This window comes from Haemaphysalis longicornis, unplaced genomic scaffold, assembly GCF_048455015.1.
Source record: "Haemaphysalis longicornis isolate Haplotype H1 unplaced genomic scaffold, Haemaphysalis longicornis Haplotype H1 scaffold_6, whole genome shotgun sequence".
Taxonomy (NCBI): domain Eukaryota; kingdom Metazoa; phylum Arthropoda; class Arachnida; order Ixodida; family Ixodidae; genus Haemaphysalis; species Haemaphysalis longicornis.
The window spans coordinates 134,598,101-134,623,530 of record NW_027526407.1 but is presented as its reverse complement, the minus strand read 5'-3'; the positions used below and the strand labels follow the sequence as shown (position 1 = coordinate 134,623,530).

Sequence of the window (25,430 nt, the reverse complement as noted above, 5' to 3'; positions counted from 1 at the left end):
ACGAGACAGAATGTTCAGAGGCTTTCTTCCTCGCCCTGAGCGAGAAAGGCGCAGAAATAGATGGATTATTTAAAAACAGTTGGGATGTAGATTTATCGTTCATTATAGACCTAATGGGGCGGTGAGACATTGATGAAACTTTAAAAGCTTATAGCAAATCGACATACTCGCGCTGGTACCCTAGGCACCATCTGTCACACTCGTCGTACATACTTTGCACGGGGCTAGTCCGGAAAGCACCAGCCACAAGTCGATGGCCCAAGTGCTGCACTGGGTCGAGAATTTTCAAAGCAGTTTCCCTTCCTGATTCATACAAATCACTCCCATAGTCTAACCTCGAGCCTACCAAGCAGGTAAACACTCGCAGCAGAAGTTGTTTGTCAGCACCGTACGAGTGATGCGACAAGACCTTTAGAATACTCAGTGTTTTAATACATTTTTGTTTTAGTTGTTGATATGAGGGATAAAGGAAAGTTTTTCATCAAGGACTATACCTAGGAACTTGTGTTCTTTTTTGGCCGGAATCGAGACAACATTTAGTTTGATGTCTGCATCTGGCCTGATCCCACGCCTTTTGGAGAACACAACACAAGTGCTCTTGACTGGGTTTGGCTTAAAACAGTTTTGATCAGCCCAGCCAGCTAGCTTATTAACACCAAGTTGGACTTCGCGTTCGCAAATTGACATATTACACGACTTGAAAGATATTTGGACATCATCTACATACATAGTACAGGAAATGGTTCGTGGCAACGCCTTTCGAATTGAGTTCATCAAACATTTCAAAAACATTTCAAAAACATGAGTTCAAAAACATTTGAAAGGGCAGTACCAACTCGTACACAATAGGTTCGTTCTGCCAGGTAGCTATAAAGAGTGTTAAACATATTGCCCGAAACACCGAATGATTTCAGGTCGCTAAGTATCCCGTATCGCCAAACGGTGTCGTAGGCTTTCTCAAGATCAAAAAAGACCGTAGCACAACACTGTTTGTGGACAAAGGCATCCTTTATATACGACTCCATGGCGACGAGTTGGTCGTTTGTGGATCGCCCCACCCTGAAGCCAGCCTGGCAGCTCTCGAGAAGACAATTCTACTCTAAGAAGTACACGAGCCTCCTGTTAATCATCTTCTCGAGAAGCTTGCACAGGCAGCTTGTGAGGGCGATGGGTCGATAACTGGTGGGAGAAGAAGGGTCCTTAACCTCCTTCAGGAAAGCTTCTACAATAGCCTCCCTCCAGGATTTTGGAATGTGCCCCGAAAGCCATATGTTGTTGTATAGGTGTAGGAGTGTTTCAAGAGTATCAGGGTGTGAGTGTTGTATCATGGTGTATGTAACCTGATCTGCGCCAGGATCTCAAGGTTTACATGTGCTCAGGGCAGCCCTTAGTTCATAGAGTGTAAATTCAGAATTGTAACCAGATTTTGACCTGTTATTATCATGTAAGGACTTCTTTTCACAAGCGGTTTTATGTCTCAGGAAAGGGTTTGTGTAAAGTGCAGTGCTGGAAACGAGTTGGAAGTGTTGTGCAAGTGTGTTAGCCTGGTCCTCGAGTGTGTCCCCTGTTGTACTGAGCAGGGGCAGGCTATGTGTATGTTGTCCATTAAGTTTACGTATTCTTGTTCATACCTTGTGAGTGTCTGTGTATGAGTTAATGGATGTAAAGAAAGCGCGCCAACTCTCCCTTTTCGCCTAACGACGCACACGCTTTGCAAAGGCCTTTGCCCGTTTAAACGTGATCAGGTTATCCGACGTGGGGTACCGGCGAAGGACACCCCACGCCTTGTTCTGGGCCTCTCGCGCCCGCCTACAGTCCTCGTTCCACCAGGGCCTCCTTGGGTTGCAGGACGCACTGGAGGCCTGGGGCATGCACTTTTCTGCGGCGCCGAGTATGTGTGCCGTGACGAGTTGGGCTGCTTCGTCCACGTGTAGGTGTTTTATGGATGTGTGGTGTAGTTGAGATCTTTGTGTGAATGTGCTCCCGTTTGCTGTTGATTCATTAAACCTTTTATGGGAAGATGGATGCTCGGGCCTATACCTATATACGTTAATGAAGTGGGGAAATGGTCACTACCATATGGGTCTGTGCCCACACCCCACTCAAGACATGGAAAGAGAACTACGGAACCAATAGCCAAGTCAAGATGCGAGTATGTATTGGTCCTAAGTTATGGTATGTAGGCTGTTTTTTGTTGAAAAGGCATGCTCCGGAGGATGTAAGGAATTTCTCTATCAGGCCACCTCGGGAATTCGTTCTGGAGGAGACCCCGAAAGAGTTGTGCGCATTAAGGTCGCCTTTTAGGATGTATGGTTCGGGCAGCTGGTCGACCAGCGCCTCGAAATCAGAGCTCGAAAGTGCATGATCAGGAGGAATGTAAATAGAGCATACCGTTATCAACCTAATAAATATTATCGTACGGATTGCTACAGCCTCAAGGACAGTGTTCAGAGTGACAGGGTGGCAGTTTAAGGATTTCCGGGCGACAATTGCCACACCTTCTGAAGAGTGTGTGCAGCCAACTCTCTCCTTTCTGAATACCATGTACCTATTTAAGAAATTTGTTTGTTTAGAATTGAGGTGGGTTTCCTGGAGACACATGATACTTGGCTGACTGGCATGCAGAATCTCATACACATCGTCGAGATTTTTAAGGAGGCCTCTGCAGTTCCATTGGATGATGTTTTCTCTTCCCATTATTTAAATTTAAGAATAACTGGAGTGTGTGTGTGTGTTTGTTTATGTGTCGTCTTTCGGGGCTGTTATTCTAGGATTTTTAGGCTTTTCTGTCGGCTTGGACATCGGAGGCCGCTCCTTGCGGTGCGTTGCAGGCAGGAATGGCGTGACATTCATCTCCTCGTCTGATGCCAGAAGGGTGCCCGGCGGACCACGCCCCCCGGACTTGGCCCCCTTTCGGGAGCCCTTCGTTTGAGCAGCCACCGCCGAGGGCGTCCGGGGCACCAGAGGTGGCACGGGAGGTGCGGTGGCGGTGGGAGCCGATGCGGCGCCCGCGGTGTCCATCCGGTCGGCACCCTCCAACGCACTGGACGACGGGGGCAGAGACGGGAGCGGTACCGGTCCCTACAGAAGAGGTTGTCACCACAACCGCTTCTGCCTCAGCAAGCGGTGAGTCGATGCGGGGATGAGTGGGTCGATGAGTCGATGCGGTGAGTCGATGCGGGGAATCTTGGGGTTCCGTTATATTTTCGTTGTGTTCCGCTCAACGTCCCGTGCCCTGTACTGCGCAGCTTTGTCTTCAGTGGACGTATCGTTTCTGTTAGGTTGTGGGGTGGTGCTGATGCTTGCTCGCGCCAACCCACAAACTGACGGGACTGTTGCTTCCATCACACTTCATCGGAAGAACGGAGTGAAGTCGAGTCAACCGCAGCAAGCGCTGAACTGAGCGTGCGCAGCGCGCTACCCGATTTACATTCAAGGTTGAAGGAGAGATGCAGAAGCGCCGAGCATTCGCGAGGATCGAGCTCAGGGTCCGCCGCTCGCTTCAAGCGTTTGCGCTCAGCGTCGCGTGCCCTAGGCTGCCCAGCTTTGTCTTCAGTGGACGTAGCGTTGCTGTTATTTTTGGGGTGCTGCTGACGCTTGCTCGCGCCAACCCGCTAACTGACGGGACTGTTGCTTCCATCACATTTCATCGGAAGAATGGACTGAAGTGGTGTCAAGCGCAGCAAGCGCTGAACTGAACGCGCTCAGCGCGCTACCCAATTTACAGTGAAGGTAAAGCGGAGGAGACGAGAGCAGGAGAGATGCGCAAGCGCCGAGCATGCGCCACGAAAGCAGAACCGAGAACACGGGAGAAACAAAAGCGAAGTGCACGCAGCTTATACGAGAGAAGTGGCGGGAGTATCGCGCAGCTGTGGGAGAGAGAGAAGGAGGAGATGTGCGCTTGCGCAGTGTGAGTGCGGACGCCGACACTGGACATGCGCAGACTATAAGATGCTCCGCATTTAAAAAACAACCTTATCGTCAGATGTCTCCCTGAGGCTCCAAAAAGGTAACAGTGACGATAAGCATTACGCTGTTTTAGGCTGCGCTGGAGTATATTAAACGACAAGAAGAAAACAACTATTTTTCAGCAGACGTTGTTACAACGCCTGCTGACGGGCAGAATTTAAAGGCATTGAGGGTCTAATGAGGGCTCCTGACCCTCTTGAGTTCACAAAAGAGGCGTTCTCAGCGGAGGACATGCACGGGCTGTCGTATAGCTGTGTGCTCGTCGTCTACAGCGTGGCCAAAAATGCCAGCGGTGGGGGGACTGTCTCGCTGGCAGCAGATGACGACGTTCTGCGGGGAACACATAGCGGAGGGCCGTGCGAGTTCGGGCATCATAGGCATATTTTTCTCAAGTGGGTGGTGACCCGAGCAGAGCTCGATAAATTTCGCAGGAGAGAGACACTGCGCGACCTGAGCATACGCTCCACCATTTGACAGGCGAGAGTTTGGACGACTTTTAAGGTGATTACCCGTGGCGTTGAACAGTCTCAGACGATGATGATTATTATGCATAAGTGACGACGATTATGATGACCACGACGATGATACTGTTTAAAATTCTGACTGCCATAACAATATTAGCGAGCACAGGTTATAATGTTTCACCGATGTTACCGATGAAGACAGTGCAGTGATGAAGAATAGATAGCAGGACCAAGAGCACTTGATTGCTATCCAAACGGGTTGAACTTTTATATCAAAAGTAGCAAAAACGGTTGATGTGTCAGAAACGCTACGATTGCACAACTCTATCATGGTGGACGTTCGGATTCCGTGGAGGTAAAATTGGTGCTGATATAGTATCAATTCCCAACGCTCATCTTATCTGCTCTTTAGGCGAGCACTCACAATTCCCTATGGTGACACTGCCATGCCAACCACTTCTCGGAAAGAATACCACAGAATGGACGTTAGAACTTTCGATGACGACGGGTACGACGCAGACACTGAGCTCAGTACGCGCATAGGCGATGAAGACGAAGATGACTAGACGTAGGCGTCAAATGGCTAGTTTGCACACGGTTCGCCATACACAGTGTAAATATATCTGCTTTTCTCCGACGACCGCCACCTTCCTTCCCTCCCTGGAGGTTTTTGTATAAGGTGTCAAAACCCGGGACGTCAAGCGACTGCACGAAGTGAGCCATTAAGCAGAATTCACGCTTTCGACTGCAATGCTCACCCCAAAGAATGGAAGATGCGTCGAGGCAGATGAACAGGCTGCAGATTGCTCAGAGAAGCCTTCTAGACTTCGACCAGAAGCTTGTCGCCGAATTGACCACCACTCTTGGGAAAGCAACAGACGTCGAGGCCGCTGTTTCTATGGCGAGGTTCCAGCACGGTGCAGGACGACTTGCTGCTATCGGCGAGAAGCTGGATGCCGATGCTCTAAAGTTGGTGAAAGACACGCACAGGATTATCGCCTTTTTGGAATTAACACTTCGCCAACAAACTACTACAACAATATCGATGTCCATTCCCGTAATAGGTCATTGGCATTAAAAAGGTTCAACCATGCCTGCATCCCCAGCCGAAACGACACCGTACACTTCTATGAAGAACAACTTAGGTGAGATGGCACTTGGATTACGCCAGACGACTGTGCCTCCCTCGATTGGAACGGAAGACACCATGATACTGGGAATGCCACCTCAGCAGCAGATAGAAACCACAGAAACCCAGCAAGAACAACCGCAATCTATGTGGGCTACAAGGCCATCAGAACAAAATAACCTGGATGAGGAGCTGGCGTCAGGAGGTATCACCGCCGATGTACCCACGACCGAAGTGCTTGAACCTTTTTCTGCACGTCCGTATGCGGGTATGAGATCTCCCGGACATTGTATGCAAAACGAATCGTGCCAGAGAGATAACTATGAACTCTGCGGAAAAGTAGGTGAACCTGCAACAGATAATATCAAGTGATCACAACAAGACAAGCATGCCCTAGTGTCAGAGAGTTGTGGCACCGACAGGAATGAATACGATATTTATAATGTCATGGACAACACGACGACCGGTCACCTTGTCTTCGGTTTGAGCGACGCCGCAAAGGTGCACACTTGTCCGAGAAAGACACCAAAGAAGTGCACAGCCGCTTTCCTTACTACGTCGAAAATTCAGCAGGCCACTAAACCAATTCGTAATTCGAACAAACCACGAAGGCATTGCGTTAGCTGCAAACGCAATATGTCAATGAAAGTACATAAAAACTGAGTTTGCATTGCTGACAACGCGAACTATTATGCCTATGGGTCATTTCCTGACGTAGCCATTATAGAAAAAGAGAGATCGAAGGTTAAACGAAAGGCAAAGAGCAGAAGAAAGCGAAGATCGAAGATCAAGAAAAAGGACGGAACCAGACATCGGCTCGATATGATACGGAGTGACCAAATATCTTCGCCCCAAAACTAGGTTATGGAACAAGAATGTTTTTTGATAGTCCCTGCATCGAATACTTTTATCTCGCTTGCACGGACTGCTGTCGGGCGGGTGAATGTTGGTACTTTTGATGGCGACGAGAATGACGCCGACACTGAGCTCAGCACGTGCATAGGCGATGAAGACGAAGACGACTAGGCGAGGCGTGAAAAGGGCTGCTTAGCACCCTGTTCGCTGTACATAGTGTAATAATATCTGCTTTTCTCTGATGGCGGCCTCCTTTCTTACCTTCCTGGACGTTCTTCCACAGACGTTATATCATATTTTTTCCTCTGTAAAATCGCCTCTCGGGAACTATAACTTTCGGAAAAGAAAGCTCAACTGTTTATTTTTAGAAAATTATAGCGACGTCCTGATCGACGCTGAAATAAAAGCCGTGACTTCAGGGTGGGGTTTGCGTAAATCGGGAATGACCCCACCCAAAAAGAGAATATAAAAGCGCGGAGACAAAAAAATAAACACACAAGTGAAGCTTTTCCGCTCATGGCAGTAACTTTCACAGTGACTGCTCTTTGGTTATTTAACGAGATGTAACATTTTTTGCGCAGCTAATCTTGGGGGTGAAAACTTGCTTTGTGATCAGTTTGAAGTGTCGCACGTGGGCTACTAATTTCCTGAGCCATGGAAACTATCGCATAGAAATGCATGGGGAGTAAGATTTGACAGCGAATTCCCAAACATTATTCCGAAACGGAGAAACAAGTTTTACTGTTTTCGCCTTCACGTTGACTTCTTCCTTTTTGCCCAATAAACCTTTCCTGAAGTGTTTTTGCTAGGTTCCTGAGAGTTTGAGAAATTTTGAGCGAGAAAGTAGGGCATATTAAAATAAAAATAGAGCGGTGATTTTGTCGTACCAAATTGTCAATTAGCTGACGCTAAAGTGACTGGTGCATGTTTATGGATGTCATTGCACATTTTTGGCGGGTATTCAGGTTTAAGCATCTTTGCTACTGCACTCGCCATTTTTCTTTGTCATTCTGTGACATCCTAAAGCGTGTAATGCATTGATTATTTTTATTGAGTGGAGCGGTACTTTATTGTGCGTTTTAACCTTGAATATTGCCGATTTGTAGTTTTAATGGTGTTGTAATGCACGAAAAGAAATATATTCATATTTGGATTGTATCTTTTCTTCTGTAATTGTATTGTTCCTCCGCCTAAAAAGCTGAGGTCACCGTTCAAAGCGGGAAATTCAAAATCAAATTAGTATGTCACCTTACATTTTAAGATGTCTAAATCTTAGTGATCACTAAAATTGTAACTTCAGCTGGTTTTTGTGTTTTTAATATGTACTCAACTGAAGCGTTATTCCTAAGACCTAAAATCAACATTCTCTAATGGTAACATCAACAAACAGCTTGCTTTATTGAGAAAGAACCAGTCAGCTATAACTTATCAGTTCCATCTTCTCTCAAAACATTTCTGTAACTGAAACCAGTGAAAAACACGTCTGAAATTTGCACTAGATTTTCGTATTAGGAATGTTATTACAATATAGACCAGCAGAAGAAACATGGTATTTAAAACTGTAGCATCATTGTGGCATTCAATTGTGTGATAAGCAAATATAAAGCTTCCAATAAAAGCGCACGAACAATAATCTGTGGCCTAATAAAGAAATCACTTCAAAGTGGTGGCTAGTTCCACCTCATTCTTCTCACTTCATCAGAATGGTCTTTATTCCTTTTGAACTTTGTTGAAAAATTCGCACTTTCGTATTGTGACAAAGCTGGCATTGTTGAAGTAATCGTGTATATTTTCTTCACAACCCCTTTAAAATTATACTGAGAGCCGTGGAATCAAAAGTTACCATCTACAGAAAGTTGATATCTTTTTACAAACTACTTATTGGTGATTTCCGCCTATTTAACGTCAGGTATCAGTCATAATCACTCAGAGATCATAATATTTTTATGTCATAAGATGTATGACGCGGTAGCATTGCTTCGGCTTAGACTAATTTTTCATAAATGCTATCAGTATGAGCGTCTTCGGGACCTATATCAGTCACACACTGTTACATTTCCACAGTGCGATCGTTACGACAAAGTTAAGCATATAACTTGCCCTTGCCCGCAAACTTACTCACTGCACGCAGAATAATAAATTTAAATAAATTTCCATATCGCATTCCTACTAAAGCTGACATAACAAAACTTTTAAACACGTTCAGTAAGGCAGCGACCTATTATGTCCTTGCTTGATATTCTTTTGCCTTCTTCTTACTTCCCTGGTTCTTACGATTGTGGTGTCCTTTTGATGACTTTGTCCTGCTCGAGTTTCCTACATTTGGGATTTCAGATTTTTTTAGCTCCCATTTATCTTGTGTTTTTTATGTACGCACATGCTCCCCCTTCCTACGTATTACCCTCGTATCATCATTAGCTCTGGTCATTAGGGGTAAATAAACAAATAAATGAATAAATAAATAGATAAACAAACAGATAAATAAAAATTTTAAAAGTACGTAAATAAACATATAAGTAAAACATTATCACACTCTTTGCACTGCAATATTATTGCCACCCTCGAACATGTCAGAGTGCAATTCCCAAAAACCAAAAAGTTCCCCCAAGGAACATAACCTTTGCCCTTGGAAGCAAACGTGAGCTTCGTATGTCCGAAAGATTCTGAAGGCACCTTTTCGTTTGAATCGGGAGACAAATGCAACAGAAAAGTTCTTAAGTACACATTTTGTTTGACGTTTGTGGTAATTGCAAAGATAATTTTTATTTCCCTTACGCTTCGCATAAGCTGGTTCTAGGCATTTCTCGCCTGTCGTTAACAATTTTTTCTATTCAAATCCAGCGTTAACATCAACCGTTTTACAAGCGGAGATAAGGATGGTTTTTGATGGAAACAGAGAAAAAAAGTACCCCGGCAATAATGTGTGGGTTGCTGTAGCGCTCGAGATTCCTAACCGTGGCCGCTACTCAACACACGGATGTTTTTATTTTTCCCCCTTTGTGTAAAATTTCTAGCTCTTGCCAGAGATGGTTGTCGCTTACTCATTCTCAGTAACCTAGCGGGTCTGACAGTGGGTTTCCAGTTATTTTTGCAGGAGGTGTGTTTGTGTATATTTTTACACTGGTATTCACAAAGCACGTTTAATCCACTAAAACGCAAAGCAAAATATTTTATATTGAACACTCAGTCTCTTTCCGTTTGGGTGCGGACATTCTAACTAAAAAATAGATTGGCAAAATAACTCAATTTCTCATCGCCATTGTACCCCTTCGATTTCACTGAGTTAAACAATAGAAACTCTGCACTTGTTTTCTTTCGATTGTGATTTTTCACCGTGAATATATCGATTTTATAAAAATAATGAAATAGAAGAACAATATATCACTATACAAAAATATAAGAACAATAAAATATTTCTAGCGAATCTTATTGCCATACTCTGCGCAGAGTATTTAAGTTCTGTGACACTACAGAAAATTTCAGTGCCCTTTTCAGAATTCACCGAGTTGGAAAGGCATTGATCAGAAAATCTCAGCTCTACTTTCAAGATGAGGACCACCGCATGGTTCGCGTGTCTTCTAATCATCGCCATGATGATAAACGGTGCTTTCATCGAGGCTGGGTGAGTGCAAGTATTTGTTTGCTTCAAGAAATTCGCTATTTATAAATTTTATAAGCTAATAAGGGTTATAAGCTAATACGTAATAGCTAATATACTAGGTGTTAAAAGTGTTTTAAGCTGAGTTTTTTAAGGTTACAAAAATATAACCCCAAAACTGATGTAAAGATAGCTCGCAACATTAGTGTATCAAAGCGAAAACACACTACATATTTACAATTTTTAAATTTAAACTGATAATATTTCACTATAGTTCTGACGGGAGGTGACGTACCACTTGCTTTAAAATAAAGAGTAGCTTCTTAAAACACATGGCAAGATTTTAACTTTTGTAATATATTGGTTTGGGTCTTACCTTACAACTTTAAATATCAAAAATTTTTGTACGTTTTGCAGCTCATTCAAAAGAAAGTCCCTTTGCTACGGTGATGTTGCGAAAAAAAAAGCACCACCGCGCAAATTGGTACAACTCCGAAAATGTAGTAAAACTGCACCGTTAATATCGCTCCTCAACATAAGCGCGATTGGATATTATTACTAGTCAGACAAACCAACCGCATTAAAATAGCGTTTATGTCGCTTCAGTTACCGATAGCTCTAAAATTGTTCGCCTTGTGGGTCACTCACCTCATCAACCCTTCATTCCGTTTCATAGCATTTCTTAGGAAACTGTTTTACTATGACGTTGTGAACTATTCAAACAAATATTTCATGCCTTTTTTTACAACGACACTTAAACAAAATAAACCTGTTCCGTCGTCATAGGGCTTTTGTCAAATAATTGTTTTTTGTGACAATTGGTTTGCAAATTCCTTCTTTCCAAATCACAAATATCCACATGCCAGTAAGAAAAATATGAGCCCCTGTTTTTCTTTTTAAACAAATAAAGCTTTTATAATATAAAGTGTATAGTAAGCGGTTTGAATGGGAAATATATATTGTCCCTCAATAAATCATTATATAGAGTAAAAATGATCACAAAAGCCAGCATTGAAATTTTGTGCAAAGATGAAACTGCCCTGGCGTTGATCTGTGGTTACTTTGCAGACGACAAACTCGACCTGCGGCGTCCGAAGAAGATACCACATGCACTCGCCAAGGACTCGTAAGATTTTGAGGCGACTTTTTATGATATTTGATTCAGTGCAATTTCCCCGATGTAGAAAGTGTACTATGATTAACTAGCGAAAGTCGAAGAACTTATTTGTTAACTGTATTTTAAACCCCAATGCTACAGCATAGGTGGGTAGGTGTTAGGCACTAGCGGATCTTTTTACCGTAAAAACACCTACTTGGGACATCTTACGTCGCCGAAATATAAAGCAACTAGCCAGTTTCTATAGTCTGAACCTAAGTGATGTATCGCAAAACCTCCAAGCTCGCTACTGTACAATAAAATATTCAAATAATTTGAACTAAAACATTTCGGCAGATGGTGCATATTTTTTCAAGAAATAAAAAAGGCGAGACAGAAATACTAGCCACAAATCAGAACGAGAATAACATGTATGGGCAAACGCTTAGGTGTGTGTGTGTGCATAGGTATGTACGCATGCACGTACAAATGTATATATAAATATATATATATAAATATATATATATATATATATATATATATATATATATATATATATATATATATATATATATATATATGTAGCGAATCAGAATAGGAAATGAGGGGCTCGTTGAAAATAACACAGAAATAAGGGTAGGCAGTCGAGAAAACCTCGGAAAGCAAAGGGGAGGATGTGGTAGATCATTGAAACAGATTAAGAATTTGGAAAGAAAGAAAGAAAGTGAAGAAAAAATGCCCGCCAGGTGGGATCCGAACCCACGACCTCCAGAATACCGGTCTGGTGCGATAACCACTACGCTACCGGCGGGGCATTTTTCCCATTCACTTTCTGGGGTATTTATGTTAGGTATGTTTGTTTCCTGTGCTTGGGGGTGGTAGCCAGCGCCATTCGGACTAATCGGGGTGAAGGGGACCTTCTTTTTAACCCCCGGGTCGTGACTCGAGTGTCTACGACATGTCCAGAGTGGTCGACCAGCTTTGAACCCTCTTAAGCTCCCTTTGGCAACAAGACTGCCAGAACCGAGGCCCTCGCTATGCATGTAGCGAATCAGAATAGGAAATGAGGGGCTCGTTGAAAATAACACAGAAATAAGGGTAGGCAGTCGAGAAAACCTCGGAAAGCAAAGGGGAGGATGTGGTAGATCATTGAAACAGATTAAGAATTTGGAAAGAAAGAAAGAAAGTGAAGAAAAAATGCCCGCCAGGTGGGATCCGAACCCACGACCTCCAGAATACCGGTCTGGTGCGATAACCACTACGCTACCGGCGGGGCGATTTTCCCATTCACTTTCTGGGGTATTTATGTTAGGTATGTTTGTTTCCTGTGCTTGGGGGTGGTAGCCAGCGCCATTCGGACTAATCGGGGTGAAGGGGACCTTCTTTTTAACCCCCGGGTCGTGACTCGAGTGTCTACGACATGTCCAGAGTGGTCGACCAGCTTTGAACCCTCTTAAGCTCCCTTTGGCAACAAGACTGCCAGAACCGAGGCCCTCGCTATGCATGTAGCGAATCAGAATAGGAAATGAGGGGCTCGTTGAAAATAACACAGAAATAAGGGTAGGCAGTCGAGAAAACCTCGGAAAGCAAAGGGGAGGATGTGGTAGATCATTGAAACAGATTAAGAATTTGGAAAGAAAGAAAGAAAGTGAAGAAAAAATGCCCGCCAGGTGGGATCCGAACCCACGACCTCCAGAATACCGGTCTGGTGCGATAACCACTACGCTACCGGCGGGGCGATTTTCCCATTCACTTTCTGGGGTATTTATGTTAGGTATGTTTGTTTCCTGTGCTTGGGGGTGGTAGCCAGCGCCATTCGGACTAATCGGGGTGAAGGGGACCTTCTTTTTAACCCCCGGGTCGTGACTCGAGTGTCTACGACATGTCCAGAGTGGTCGACCAGCTTTGAACCCTCTTAAGCTCCCTTTGGCAACAAGACTGCCAGAACCGAGGCCCTCGCTATGCATGTAGCGAATCAGAATAGGAAATGAGGGGCTCGTTGAAAATAACACAGAAATAAGGGTAGGCAGTCGAGAAAACCTCGGAAAGCAAAGGGGAGGATGTGGTAGATCATTGAAACAGATTAAGAAATTGGAAAGAAAGAAAGAAAGTGAAGAAAAAATGCCCGCCAGGTGGGATCCGAACCCACGACCTCCAGAATACCGGTCTGGTGCGATAACCACTACGCTACCGGCGGGGCGATTTTCCCATTCACTTTCTGGGGTATTTATGTTAGGTATGTTTGTTTCCTGTGCTTGGGGGTGGTAGCCAGCGCCATTCGGACTAATCGGGGTGAAGGGGACCTTCTTTTTAACCCCCGGGTCGTGACTCGAGTGTCTACGACATGTCCAGAGTGGTCGACCAGCTTTGAACCCTCTTAAGCTCCCTTTGGCAACAAGACTGCCAGAACCGAGGCCCTCGCTATGCATGTAGCGAATCAGAATAGGAAATGAGGGGCTCGTTGAAAATAACACAGAAATAAGGGTAGGCAGTCGAGAAAACCTCGGAAAGCAAAGGGGAGGATGTGGTAGATCATTGAAACAGATTAAGAATTTGGAAAGAAAGAAAGAAAGTGAAGAAAAAATGCCCGCCAGGTGGGATCCGAACCCACGACCTCCAGAATACCGGTCTGGTGCGATAACCACTACGCTACCGGCGGGGCGATTTTCCCATTCACTTTCTGGGGTATTTATGTTAGGTATGTTTGTTTCCTGTGCTTGGGGGTGGTAGCCAGCGCCATTCGGACTAATCGGGGTGAAGGGGACCTTCTTTTTAACCCCCGGGTCGTGACTCGAGTGTCTACGACATGTCCAGAGTGGTCGACCAGCTTTGAACCCTCTTAAGCTCCCTTTGGCAACAAGACTGCCAGAACCGAGGCCCTCGCTATGCATGTAGCGAATCAGAATAGGAAATGAGGGGCTCGTTGAAAATAACACAGAAATAAGGGTAGGCAGTCGAGAAAACCTCGGAAAGCAAAGGGGAGGATGTGGTAGATCATTGAAACAGATTAAGAATTTGGAAAGAAAGAAAGAAAGTGAAGAAAAAATGCCCGCCAGGTGGGATCCGAACCAACGACCTCCAGAATACCGGTCTGGTGCGATAACCACTACGCTACCGGCGGGGCGATTTTCCCATTCACTTTCTGGGGTATTTATGTTAGGTATGTTTGTTTCCTGTGCTTGGGGGTGGTAGCCAGCGCCATTCGGACTAATCGGGGTGAAGGGGACCTTCTTTTTAACCCCCGGGTCGTGACTCGAGTGTCTACGACAAGTCCAGAGTGGTCGACCAGCTTTGAACCCTCTTAAGCTCCCTTTGGCAACAAGACTGCCAGAACCGAGGCCCTCGCTATGCATGTAGCGAATCAGAATAGGAAATGAGGGGCTCGTTGAAAATAACACAGAAATAAGGGTAGGCAGTCGAGAAAACCTCGGAAAGCAAAGGGGAGGATGTGGTAGATCATTGAAACAGATTAAGAAATTGGAAAGAAAGAAAGAAAGTGAAGAAAAAATGCCCGCCAGGTGGGATCCGAACCCACGACCTCCAGAATACCGGTCTGGTGCGATAACCACTACGCTACCGGCGGGGCGATTTTCCCATTCACTTTCTGGGGTATTTATGTTAGGTATGTTTGTTTCCTGTGCTTGGGGGTGGTAGCCAGCGCCATTCGGACTAATCGGGGTGAAGGGGACCTTCTTTTTAACCCCCGGGTCGTGACTCGAGTGTCTACGACATGTCCAGAGTGGTCGACCAGCTTTGAACCCTCTTAAGCTCCCTTTGGCAACAAGACTGCCAGAACCGAGGCCCTCGCTATGCATGTAGCGAATCAGAATAGGAAATGAGGGGCTCGTTGAAAATAACACAGAAATAAGGGTAGGCAGTCGAGAAAACCTCGGAAAGCAAAGGGGAGGATGTGGTAGATCATTGAAACAGATTAAGAATTTGGAAAGAAAGAAAGAAAGTGAAGAAAAAATGCCCGCCAGGTGGGATCCGAACCCACGACCTCCAGAATACCGGTCTGGTGCGATAACCACTACGCTACCGGCGGGGCGATTTTCCCATTCACTTTCTGGGGTATTTATGTTAGGTATGTTTGTTTCCTGTGCTTGGGGGTGGTAGCCAGCGCCATTCGGACTAATCGGGGTGAAGGGGACCTTCTTTTTAACCCCCGGGTCGTGACTCGAGTGTCTACGACATGTCCAGAGTGGTCGACCAGCTTTGAACCCTCTTAAGCTCCCTTTGGCAACAAGACTGCCAGAACCGAGGCCCTCGCTATGCATGTAGCGAATCAGAATAGGAAATGAGGGGCTCGTTGAAAATAACACAGAAATAAGGGTAGGCAGTCGAGAAAACCTCGGAAAGCAAAGGGGAGGATGTGGTAGATCATTGAAACAGATTAAGAATTTTGAAAGAAAGAAAGAAAGTTAAGAAAAAATGCCCGCCAGGTGGGATCCGAACCCACGACCTCCAGAATACCGGTCTGGTGCGATAACCACTACGCTACCGGCGGGGCGATTTTCCCATTCACTTTCTGGGGTATTTATGTTAGGTATGTTTGTTTCCTGTGCTTGGGGGTGGTAGCCAGCGCCATTCGGACTAATCGGGGTGAAGGGGACCTTCTTTTTAACCCCCGGGTCGTGACTCGAGTGTCTACGACATGTCCAGAGTGGTCGACCAGCTTTGAACCCTCTTAAGCTCCCTTTGGCAACAAGACTGCCAGAACCGAGGCCCTCGCTATGCATGTAGCGAATCAGAATAGGAAATGAGGGGCTCGTTGAAAATAACACAGAAATAAGGGTAGGCAGTCGAGAAAACCTCGGAAAGCAAAGGGGAGGATGTGGTAGATCATTGAAACAGATTAAGAATTTGGAAAGAAAGAAAGAAAGTGAAGAAAAAATGCCCGCCAGGTGGGATCCGAACCCACGACCTCCAGAATACCGGTCTGGTGCGATAACCACTACGCTACAGGCGGGGCGATTTTCCCATTCACTTTCTGGGGTATTTATGTTAGGTATGTTTGTTTCCTGTGCTTGGGGGTGGTAGCCAGCGCCATTCGGACTAATCGGGGTGAAGGGGACCTTCTTTTTAACCCCCGGGTCGTGACTCAAGTGTCTACGACATGTCCAGAGTGGTCGACCAGCTTTGAACCCTCTTAAGCTCCCTTTGGCAACAAGACTGCCAGAACCGAGGCCCTCGCTATGCATGTAGCGAATCAGAATAGGAAATGAGGGGCTCGTTGAAAATAACACAGAAATAAGGGTAGGCAGTCGAGAAAACCTCGGAAAGCAAAGGGGAGGATGTGGTAGATCATTGAAACAGATTAAGAATTTGGAAAGAAAGAAAGAAAGTGAAGAAAAAATGCCCGCCAGGTGGGATCCGAACCCACGACCTCCAGAATACCGGTCTGGTGCGATAACCACTACGCTACCGGCGGGGCGATTTTCCCATTCACTTTATGGGGTATTTATGTTAGGTATGTTTGTTTCCTGTGCTTGGGGGTGGTAGCCAGCGCCATTCGGACTAATCGGGGTGAAGGGGACCTTCTTTTTAACCCCCGGGTCGTGACTCGAGTGTCTACGACATGTCCAGAGTGGTCGACCAGCTTTGAACCCTCTTAAGCTCCCTTTGGCAACAAGACTGCCAGAACCGAGGCCCTCGCTATGCATGTAGCGAATCAGAATTGGAAATGAGGGGCTCGTTGAAAATAACACAGAAATAAGGGTAGGCAGTCGAGAAAACCTCGGAAAGCAAAGGGGAGGATGTGGTAGATCATTGAAACAGATTAAGAATTTGGAAAGAAAGAAAGAAAGTGAAGAAAAAATGCCCGCCAGGTGGGATCCGAACCCACGACCTCCAGAATACCGGTCTGGTGCGATAACCACTACGCTACAGGCGGGGCGATTTTCCCATTCACTTTCTGGGGTATTTATGTTAGGTATGTTTGTTTCCTGTGCTTGGGGGTGGTAGCCAGCGCCATTCGGACTAATCGGGGTGAAGGGGACCTTCTTTTTAACCCCCGGGTCGTGACTCAAGTGTCTACGACATGTCCAGAGTGGTCGACCAGCTTTGAACCCTCTTAAGCTCCCTTTGGCAACAAGACTGCCAGAACCGAGGCCCTCGCTATGCATGTAGCGAATCAGAATAGGAAATGAGGGGCTCGTTGAAAATAACACAGAAATAAGGGTAGGCAGTCGAGAAAACCTCGGAAAGCAAAGGGGAGGATGTGGTAGATCATTGAAACAGATTAAGAATTTGGAAAGAAAGAAAGAAAGTGAAGAAAAAATGCCCGCCAGGTGGGATCCGAACCCACGACCTCCAGAATACCGGTCTGGTGCGATAACCACTACGCTACCGGCGGGGCGATTTTCCCATTCACTTTCTGGGGTATTTATGTTAGGTATGTTTGTTTCCTGTGCTTGGGGGTGGTAGCCAGCGCCATTCGGACTAATCGGGGTGAAGGGGACCTTCTTTTTAACCCCCGGGTCGTGACTCGAGTGTCTACGACATGTCCAGAGTGGTCGACCAGCTTTGAACCCTCTTAAGCTCCCTTTGGCAACAAGACTGCCAGAACCGAGGCCCTCGCTATGCATGTAGCGAATCAGAATAGGAAATGAGGGGCTCGTTGAAAATAACACAGAAATAAGGGTAGGCAGTCGAGAAAACCTCGGAAAGCAAAGGGGAGGATGTGGTAGATCATTGAAACAGATTAAGAATTTGGAAAGAAAGAAAGAAAGTGAAGAAAAAATGCCCGCCAGGTGGGATCCGAACCCACGACCTCCAGAATACCGGTCTGGTGCGATAACCACTACGCTACCGGCGGGGCGATTTTCCCATTCACTTTCTGGGGTATTTATGTTAGGTATGTTTGTTTCCTGTGCTTGGGGGTGGTAGCCAGCGCCATTCGGACTAATCGGGGTGAAGGGGACCTTCTTTTTAACCCCCGGGTCGTGACTCGAGTGTCTACGACATGTCCAGAGTGGTCGACCAGCTTTGAACCCTCTTAAGCTCCCTTTGGCAACAAGACTGCCAGAACCGAGGCCCTCGCTATGCATGTAGCGAATCAGAATAGGAAATGAGGGGCTCGTTGAAAATAACACAGAAATAAGGGTAGGCAGTCGAGAAAACCTCGGAAAGCAAAGGGGAGGATGTGGTAGATCATTGAAACAGATTAAGAATTTGGAAAGAAAGAAAGAAAGTGAAGAAAAAATGCCCGCCAGGTGGGATCCGAACCCACGACCTCCAGAATACCGGTCTGGTGCGATAACCACTACGCTACCGGCGGGGCGATTTTCCCATTCACTTTCTGGGGTATTTATGTTAGGTATGTTTGTTTCCTGTGCTTGGGGGTGGTAGCCAGCGCCATTCGGACTAATCGGGGTGAAGGGGACCTTCTTTTTAACCCCCGGGTCGTGACTCGAGTGTCTACGACATGTCCAGAGTGGTCGACCAGCTTTGAACCCTCTTAAGCTCCCTTTGGCAACAAGACTGCCAGAACCGAGGCCCTCGCTATGCATGTAGCGAATCAGAATAGGAAATGAGGGGCTCGTTGAAAATAACACAGAAATAAGGGTAGGCAGTCGAGAAAACCTCGGAAAGCAAAGGGGAGGATGTGGTAGATCATTGAAACAGATTAAGAATATGGAAAGAAAGAAAGAAAGTGAAGAAAAAATGCCCGCCAGGTGGGATCCGAACCCACGACCTCCAGAATACCGGTCTGGTGCGATAACCACTACGCTACCGGCGGGGCGATTTTCCCATTCACTTTCTGGGGTATTTATGTTAGGTATGTTAGTTTCCTGTGCTTGGGGGTGGTAGCCAGCGCCATTCGGACTAATCGGGGTGAAGGGGACCTTCTTTTTAACCCCCGGGTCGTGACTCGAGTGTCTACGACATGTCCAGAGTGGTCGACCAGCTTTGAACCCTCTTAAGCTCCCTTTGGCAACAAGACTGCCAGAACCGAGGCCCTCGCTATGCATGTAGCGAATCAGAATTGGAAATGAGGGGCTCGTTGAAAATAACACAGAAATAAGGGTAGGCAGTCGAGAAAACCTCGGAAAGCAAAGGGGAGGATGTGGTAGATCATTGAAACTGATTAAGAATTTGGAAAGAAAGAAAGAAAGTGAAGAAAAAATGCCCGCCAGGTGGGATCCGAACCCACGACCTCCAGAATACCGGTCTGGTGCGATAACCACTACGCTACAGGCGGGGCGATTTTCCCATTCACTTTCTGGGGTATTTATGTTAGGTATGTTTGTTTCCTGTGCTTGGGGGTGGTAGCCAGCGCCATTCGGACTAATCGGGGTGAAGGGGACCTTCTTTTTACCCCCGGGTCGTGACTCAAGTGTCTACGACATGTCCAGAGTGGTCGACCAGCTTTGAACCCTCTTAAGCTCCCTTTGGCAACAAGACTGCCAGAACCGAGGCCCTCGCTATGCATGTAGCGAATCAGAATAGGAAATGAGGGGCTCGTTGAAAATAACACAGAAATAAGGGTAGGCAGTCGAGAAAACCTCGGAAAGCAAAGGGGAGGATGTGGTAGATCATTGAAACAGATTAAGAATTTGGAAAGAAAGAAAGAAAGTGAAGAAAAAATGCCCGCCAGGTGGGATCCGAACCCACGACCTCCAGAATACCGGTCTGGTGCGATAACCACTACGCTACCGGCGGGGCGATTTTCCCATTCACTTTCTGGGGTATTTATGTTAGGTATGTTTGTTTCCTGTGCTTGGGGGTGGTAGCCAGCGCCATTCGGACTAATCGGGGTGAAGGGGACCTTCTTTTTAACCCCCGGGTCGTGACTCGAGTGTCTACGACATGTCCAGAGTGGTCGACCAGCTTTGAACCCTCTTAAGCTCCCTTTGGCAACAAGACTGCCAGAACCGAGGCCCTCGCTATGCATGTAGCGAATCAGAATAGGAAATGAGGGGCTCGTTGAAAATAACACAGAAATAAGGGTAGGCAGTCGAGAAAACCTCGGAAAGCAAAGGGGAGGATGTGGTAGATCATTGAAACAGATTAAGAATTTGGAAAGAAAGAAAGAAAGTGAAGAAAAAATGCCCGCCAGGTGGGATCCGAACCCACGACCTCCAGAATACCGGTCTGGTGCGATAACCACTACGCTACCGGCGGGGCGATTTTCCCATTCACTTTCTGGGGTATTTATGTTAGGTATGTTTGTTTCCTGTGCTTGGGGGTGGTAGCCAGCGCCATTCGGACTAATCGGGGTGAAGGGGACCTTCTTTTTAACCCCCGGGTCGTGACTCGAGTGTCTACGACATGTCCAGAGTGGTCGACCAGCTTTGAACCCTCTTAAGCTCCCTTTGGCAACAAGACTGCCAGAACCGAGGCCCTCGCTATGCATGTAGCGAATCAGAATAGGAAATGAGGGGCTCGTTGAAAATAACACAGAAATAAGGGTAGGCAGTCGAGAAAACCTCGGAAAGCAAAGGGGAGGATGTGGTAGATCATTGAAACAGATTAAGAATTTGGAAAGAAAGAAAGAAAGTGAAGAAAAAATGCCCGCCAGGTGGGATCCGAACCCACGACCTCCAGAATACCGGTCTGGTGCGATAACCACTACGCTACCGGCGGGGCGATTTTCCCATTCACTTTCTGGGGTATTTATGTTAGGTATGTTTGTTTCCTGTGCTTGGGGGTGGTAGCCAGCGCCATTCGGACTAATCGGGGTGAAGGGGACCTTCTTTTTAACCCCCGGGTCGTGACTCGAGTGTCTACGACATGTCCAGAGTGGTCGACCAGCTTTGAACCCTCTTAAGCTCCCTTTGGCAACAAGACTACCAGAACCGAGGCCCTCGCTATGCATGTAGCGAATCAGAATAGGAAATGAGGGGCTCGTTGAAAATAACACAGAAATAAGGGTAGGCAGTCGAGAAAACCTCGGAAAGCAAAGGGGAGGATGTGGTAGATCATTGAAACAGATTAAGAATATGGAAAGAAAGAAAGAAAGTGAAGAAAAAATGCCCGCCAGGTGGGATCCGAACCCACGACCTCCAGAATACCGGTCTGGTGCGATAACCACTACGCTACCGGCGGGGCGATTTTCCCATTCACTTTCTGGGGTATTTATGTTAGGTATGTTTGTTTCCTGTGCTTGGGGGTGGTAGCCAGCGCCATTCGGACTAATCGGGGTGAAGGGGACCTTCTTTTTAACCCCCGGGTCGTGACTCGAGTGTCTACGACATGTCCAGAGTGGTCGACCAGCTTTGAACCCTCTTAAGCTCCCTTTGGCAACAAGACTGCCAGAACCGAGGCCCTCGCTATGCATGTAGCGAATCAGAATAGGAAATGAGGGGCTCGTTGAAAATAACACAGAAATAAGGGTAGGCAGTCGAGAAAACCTCGGAAAGCAAAGGGGAGGATGTGGTAGATCATTGAAACAGATTAAGAATTTGGAAAGAAAGAAAGAAAGTGAAGAAAAAATGCCCGCCAGGTGGGATCCGAACCCACGACCTCCAGAATACCGGTCTGGTGCGATAACCACTACGCTACCGGCGGGGCGATTTTCCCATTCACTTTCTGGGGTATTTATGTTAGGTATGTTTGTTTCCTGTGCTTGGGGGTGGTAGCCAGCGCCATTCGGACTAATCGGGGTGAAGGGGACCTTCTTTTTAACCCCCGGGTCGTGACTCGAGTGTCTACGACATGTCCAGAGTGGTCGACCAGCTTTGAACCCTCTTAAGCTCCCTTTGGCAACAAGACTGCCAGAACCGAGGCCCTCGCTATGCATGTAGCGAATCAGAATAGGAAATGAGGGGCTCGTTGAAAATAACACAGAAATAAGGGTAGGCAGTCGAGAAAACCTCGGAAAGCAAAGGGGAGGATGTGGTAGATCATTGAAACAGATTAAGAATTTGGAAAGAAAGAAAGAAAGTGAAGAAAAAATGCCCGCCAGGTGGGATCCGAACCCACGACCTCCAGAATACCGGTCTGGTGCGATAACCACTACGCTACCGGCGGGGCGATTTTCCCATTCACTTTCTGGGGTATTTATGTTAGGTATGTTTGTTTCCTGTGCTTGGGGGTGGTAGCCAGCGCCATTCGGACTAATCGGGGTGAAGGGGACCTTCTTTTTAACCCCCGGGTCGTGACTCGAGTGTCTACGACATGTCCAGAGTGGTCGACCAGCTTTGAACCCTCTTAAGCTCTCTTTGGCAACAAGACTGCCAGAACCGAGGCCCTCGCTATGCATGTAGCGAATCAGAATAGGAAATGAGGGGCTCGTTGAAAATAACACAGAAATAAGGGTAGGCAGTCGAGAAAACCTCGGAAAGCAAAGGGGAGGATGTGGTAGATCATTGAAACAGATTAAGAATTTGGAAAGAAAGAAAGAAAGTGAAGAAAAAATTCCCGCCAGGTGGGATCCGAACCCACGACCTCCAGAATACCGGTCTGGTGCGATAACCACTACGCTACCGGCGGGGCGATTTTCCCATTCACTTTCTGGGGTATTTATGTTAGGTATGTTTGTTTCCTGTGCTTGGGGGTGGTAGCCAGCGCCATTCGGACAAATCGGGGTGAAGGGGACCTTCTTTTTAACCCCCGGGTCGTGACTCGAGTGTCTACGACATGTCCAGAGTGGTCGACCAGCTTTGAACCCTCTTAAGCTCCCTTTGGCAACAAGACTGCCAGAACCGAGGCCCTCGCTATGCATGTAGCGAATCAGAATAGGAAATGAGGGGCTCGTTGAAAATAACACAGAAATAAGGGTAGGCAGTCGAGAAAACCTCGGAAAGCAAAGGGGAGGATGTGGTAGATCATTGAAACAGATTAAGAATTTGGAAAGAAATAAAGAAAGTGAAGAAAAAATGCCCGCCAGGTGGGATCCGAACCCACGACCTCCAGAATACCGGTCTGGTGCGATAACCACTACGCTACCGGCGGGGCGATTTTCCCATTCACTTTCTGGGGTATTTATGTTAGGTATGTTTGTTTCCTGTGCTTGGGGGTGGTAGCCAGCGCCATTCGGACTAATCGGGGTGAAGGGGACCTTCTTTTTAACCCCCGGGTCGTGACTCGAGTGTCTACGACATGTCCAGAGTGGTCGACCAGCTTTGAACCCTCTTAAGCTCCCTTTGGCAACAAGACTGCCAGAACCGAGGCCCTCGCTATGCATGTAGCGAATCAGAATAGGAAATGAGGGGCTCGTTGAAAATAACACAGAAATAAGGGTAGGCAGTCGAGAAAACCTCGAAAAGCAAAGGGGAGGATGTGGTAGATCATTGAAACAGATTAAGAATTTGGAAAGAAAGAAAGAAAGTGAAGAAAAAATGCCCGCCAGGTGGGATCCGAACCCACGACCTCCAGAATACCGGTCTGGTGCGATAACCACTACGCTACCGGCGGGGCGATTTTCCCATTCACTTTCTGGGGTATTTATGTTAGGTATGTTTGTTTCCTGTGCTTGGGGGTGGTAGCCAGCGCCATTCGGACTAATCGGGGTGAAGGGGACCTTCTTTTTAACCCCCGGGTCGTGACTCGAGTGTCTACGACATGTCCAGAGTGGTCGACCAGCTTTGAACCCTCTTAAGCTCCCTTTGGCAACAAGACTGCCAGAACCGAGGCCCTCGCTATGCATGTAGCGAATCAGAATAGGATATGAGGGGCTCGTTGAAAATAACACAGAAATAAGGGTAGGCAGTCGAGAAAACCTCGGAAAGCAAAGGGGAGGATGTGGTAGATCATTGAAACAGATTAAGAATTTGGAAAGAAAGAAAGAAAGTGAAGAAAAAATGCCCGCCAGGTGGGATCCGAACCCACGACCTCCAGAATACCGGTCTGGTGCGATAACCACTACGCTACCGGCGGGGCGATTTTCCCATTCACTTTCTGGGGTATTTATGTTAGGTATGTTTGTTTCCTGTGCTTGGGGGTGGTAGCCAGCGCCATTCGGACTAATCGGGGTGAAGGGGACCTTCTTTTTAACCCCCGGGTCGTGACTCGAGTGTCTACGACATGTCCAGAGTGGTCGACCAGCTTTGAACCCTCTTAAGCTCCCTTTGGCAACAAGACTGCCAGAACCGAGGCCCTCGCTATGCATGTAGCGAATCAGAATAGGAAATGAGGGGCTCGTTGAAAATAACACAGAAATAAGGGTAGGCAGTCGAGAAAACCTCGGAAAGCAAAGGGGAGGATGTGGTAGATCATTGAAACAGATTAAGAATTTGGAAAGAAAGAAAGAAAGTGAAGAAAAAATGCCCGCCAGGTGGGATCCGAACCCACGACCTCCAGAATACCGGTCTGGTGCGATAACCACTACGCTACCGGCGGGGCGATTTTCCCATTCACTTTCTGGGGTATTTATGTTAGGTATGTTTGTTTCCTGTGCTTGGGGGTGGTAGCCAGCGCCATTCGGACTAATCGGGGTGAAGGGGACCTTCTTTTTAACCCCCGGGTCGTGACTCGAGTGTCTACGACATGTCCAGAGTGGTCGACCAGCTTTGAACCCACTTAAGCTCCCTTTGGCAACAAGACTGCCAGAACCGAGGCCCTCGCTATGCATGTAGCGAATCAGAATAGGAAATGAGGGGCTCGTTGAAAATAACACAGAAATAAGGGTAGGCAGTCGAGAAAACCTCGGAAAACCTCGGAGAAAACCTCGGAATCTTCTCCCAAGGCTGGATGTCAAAACATCATAGGGGCCTAATGACATTCCGAAAAGCTTCTTGAAAAGCTACGCTGAGTGGGTGTTTAAAATATCTTCATGTCATTTTTTCGAAGTCCTTTTTTCGAAGCTTATAAAACAATAGTTATGCCGACTTTGGGTTATGCTTCTATTGTATGGGACCCTTTCACCAAAACTAATATCAACAAGGTAGAAAGAGCGCAAAAAAAGGCCATACGTTTTATTTATAACAGCTTCGGACGCACTTAAATTACGGAACTTTCAACTCGAGCTAATCTACCAACACTAACAGAAAGAAACCGCCTATCTTGACTAAAAGTTCTATATCAACAAGTAAAAGGATATTACAAGACAGACATTTCTGAAGTTCTGTCATTTTCGTGCGGATATGCAACTCGACAAACACATGAGCGCACAATAACACCTTATGCAACCCGTAAAAACTGCTTTAAACATTCCTTCTTTCCACGAACTGTAAACGACTGAAACAAACTAACCAACACCGAAGTTTTACAGCCGTCCTTAACATTGTTTTCTTCTAGCCTCAAAAACAGTACTTGAACAAACATGCCAAATAATCTTTGTCCCCACAAACGTTGCAATTTTTTGTATATTTTGAGTTGCTGTGTGCGTACTTTTGTTTCTGTGTTCTTTTTATCTGCCTGTTTTGAAAATTTTTT

General features: G+C 46.5%; 1 pseudogene; it reads left to right on the top strand.

Annotated features, from left to right (window-relative positions):
- The window catches only part of LOC144143256 (uncharacterized), a 63,855-nt pseudogene that overhangs the window by 2,604 nt on the left and 35,821 nt on the right, over positions 1 to 25,430 (top strand).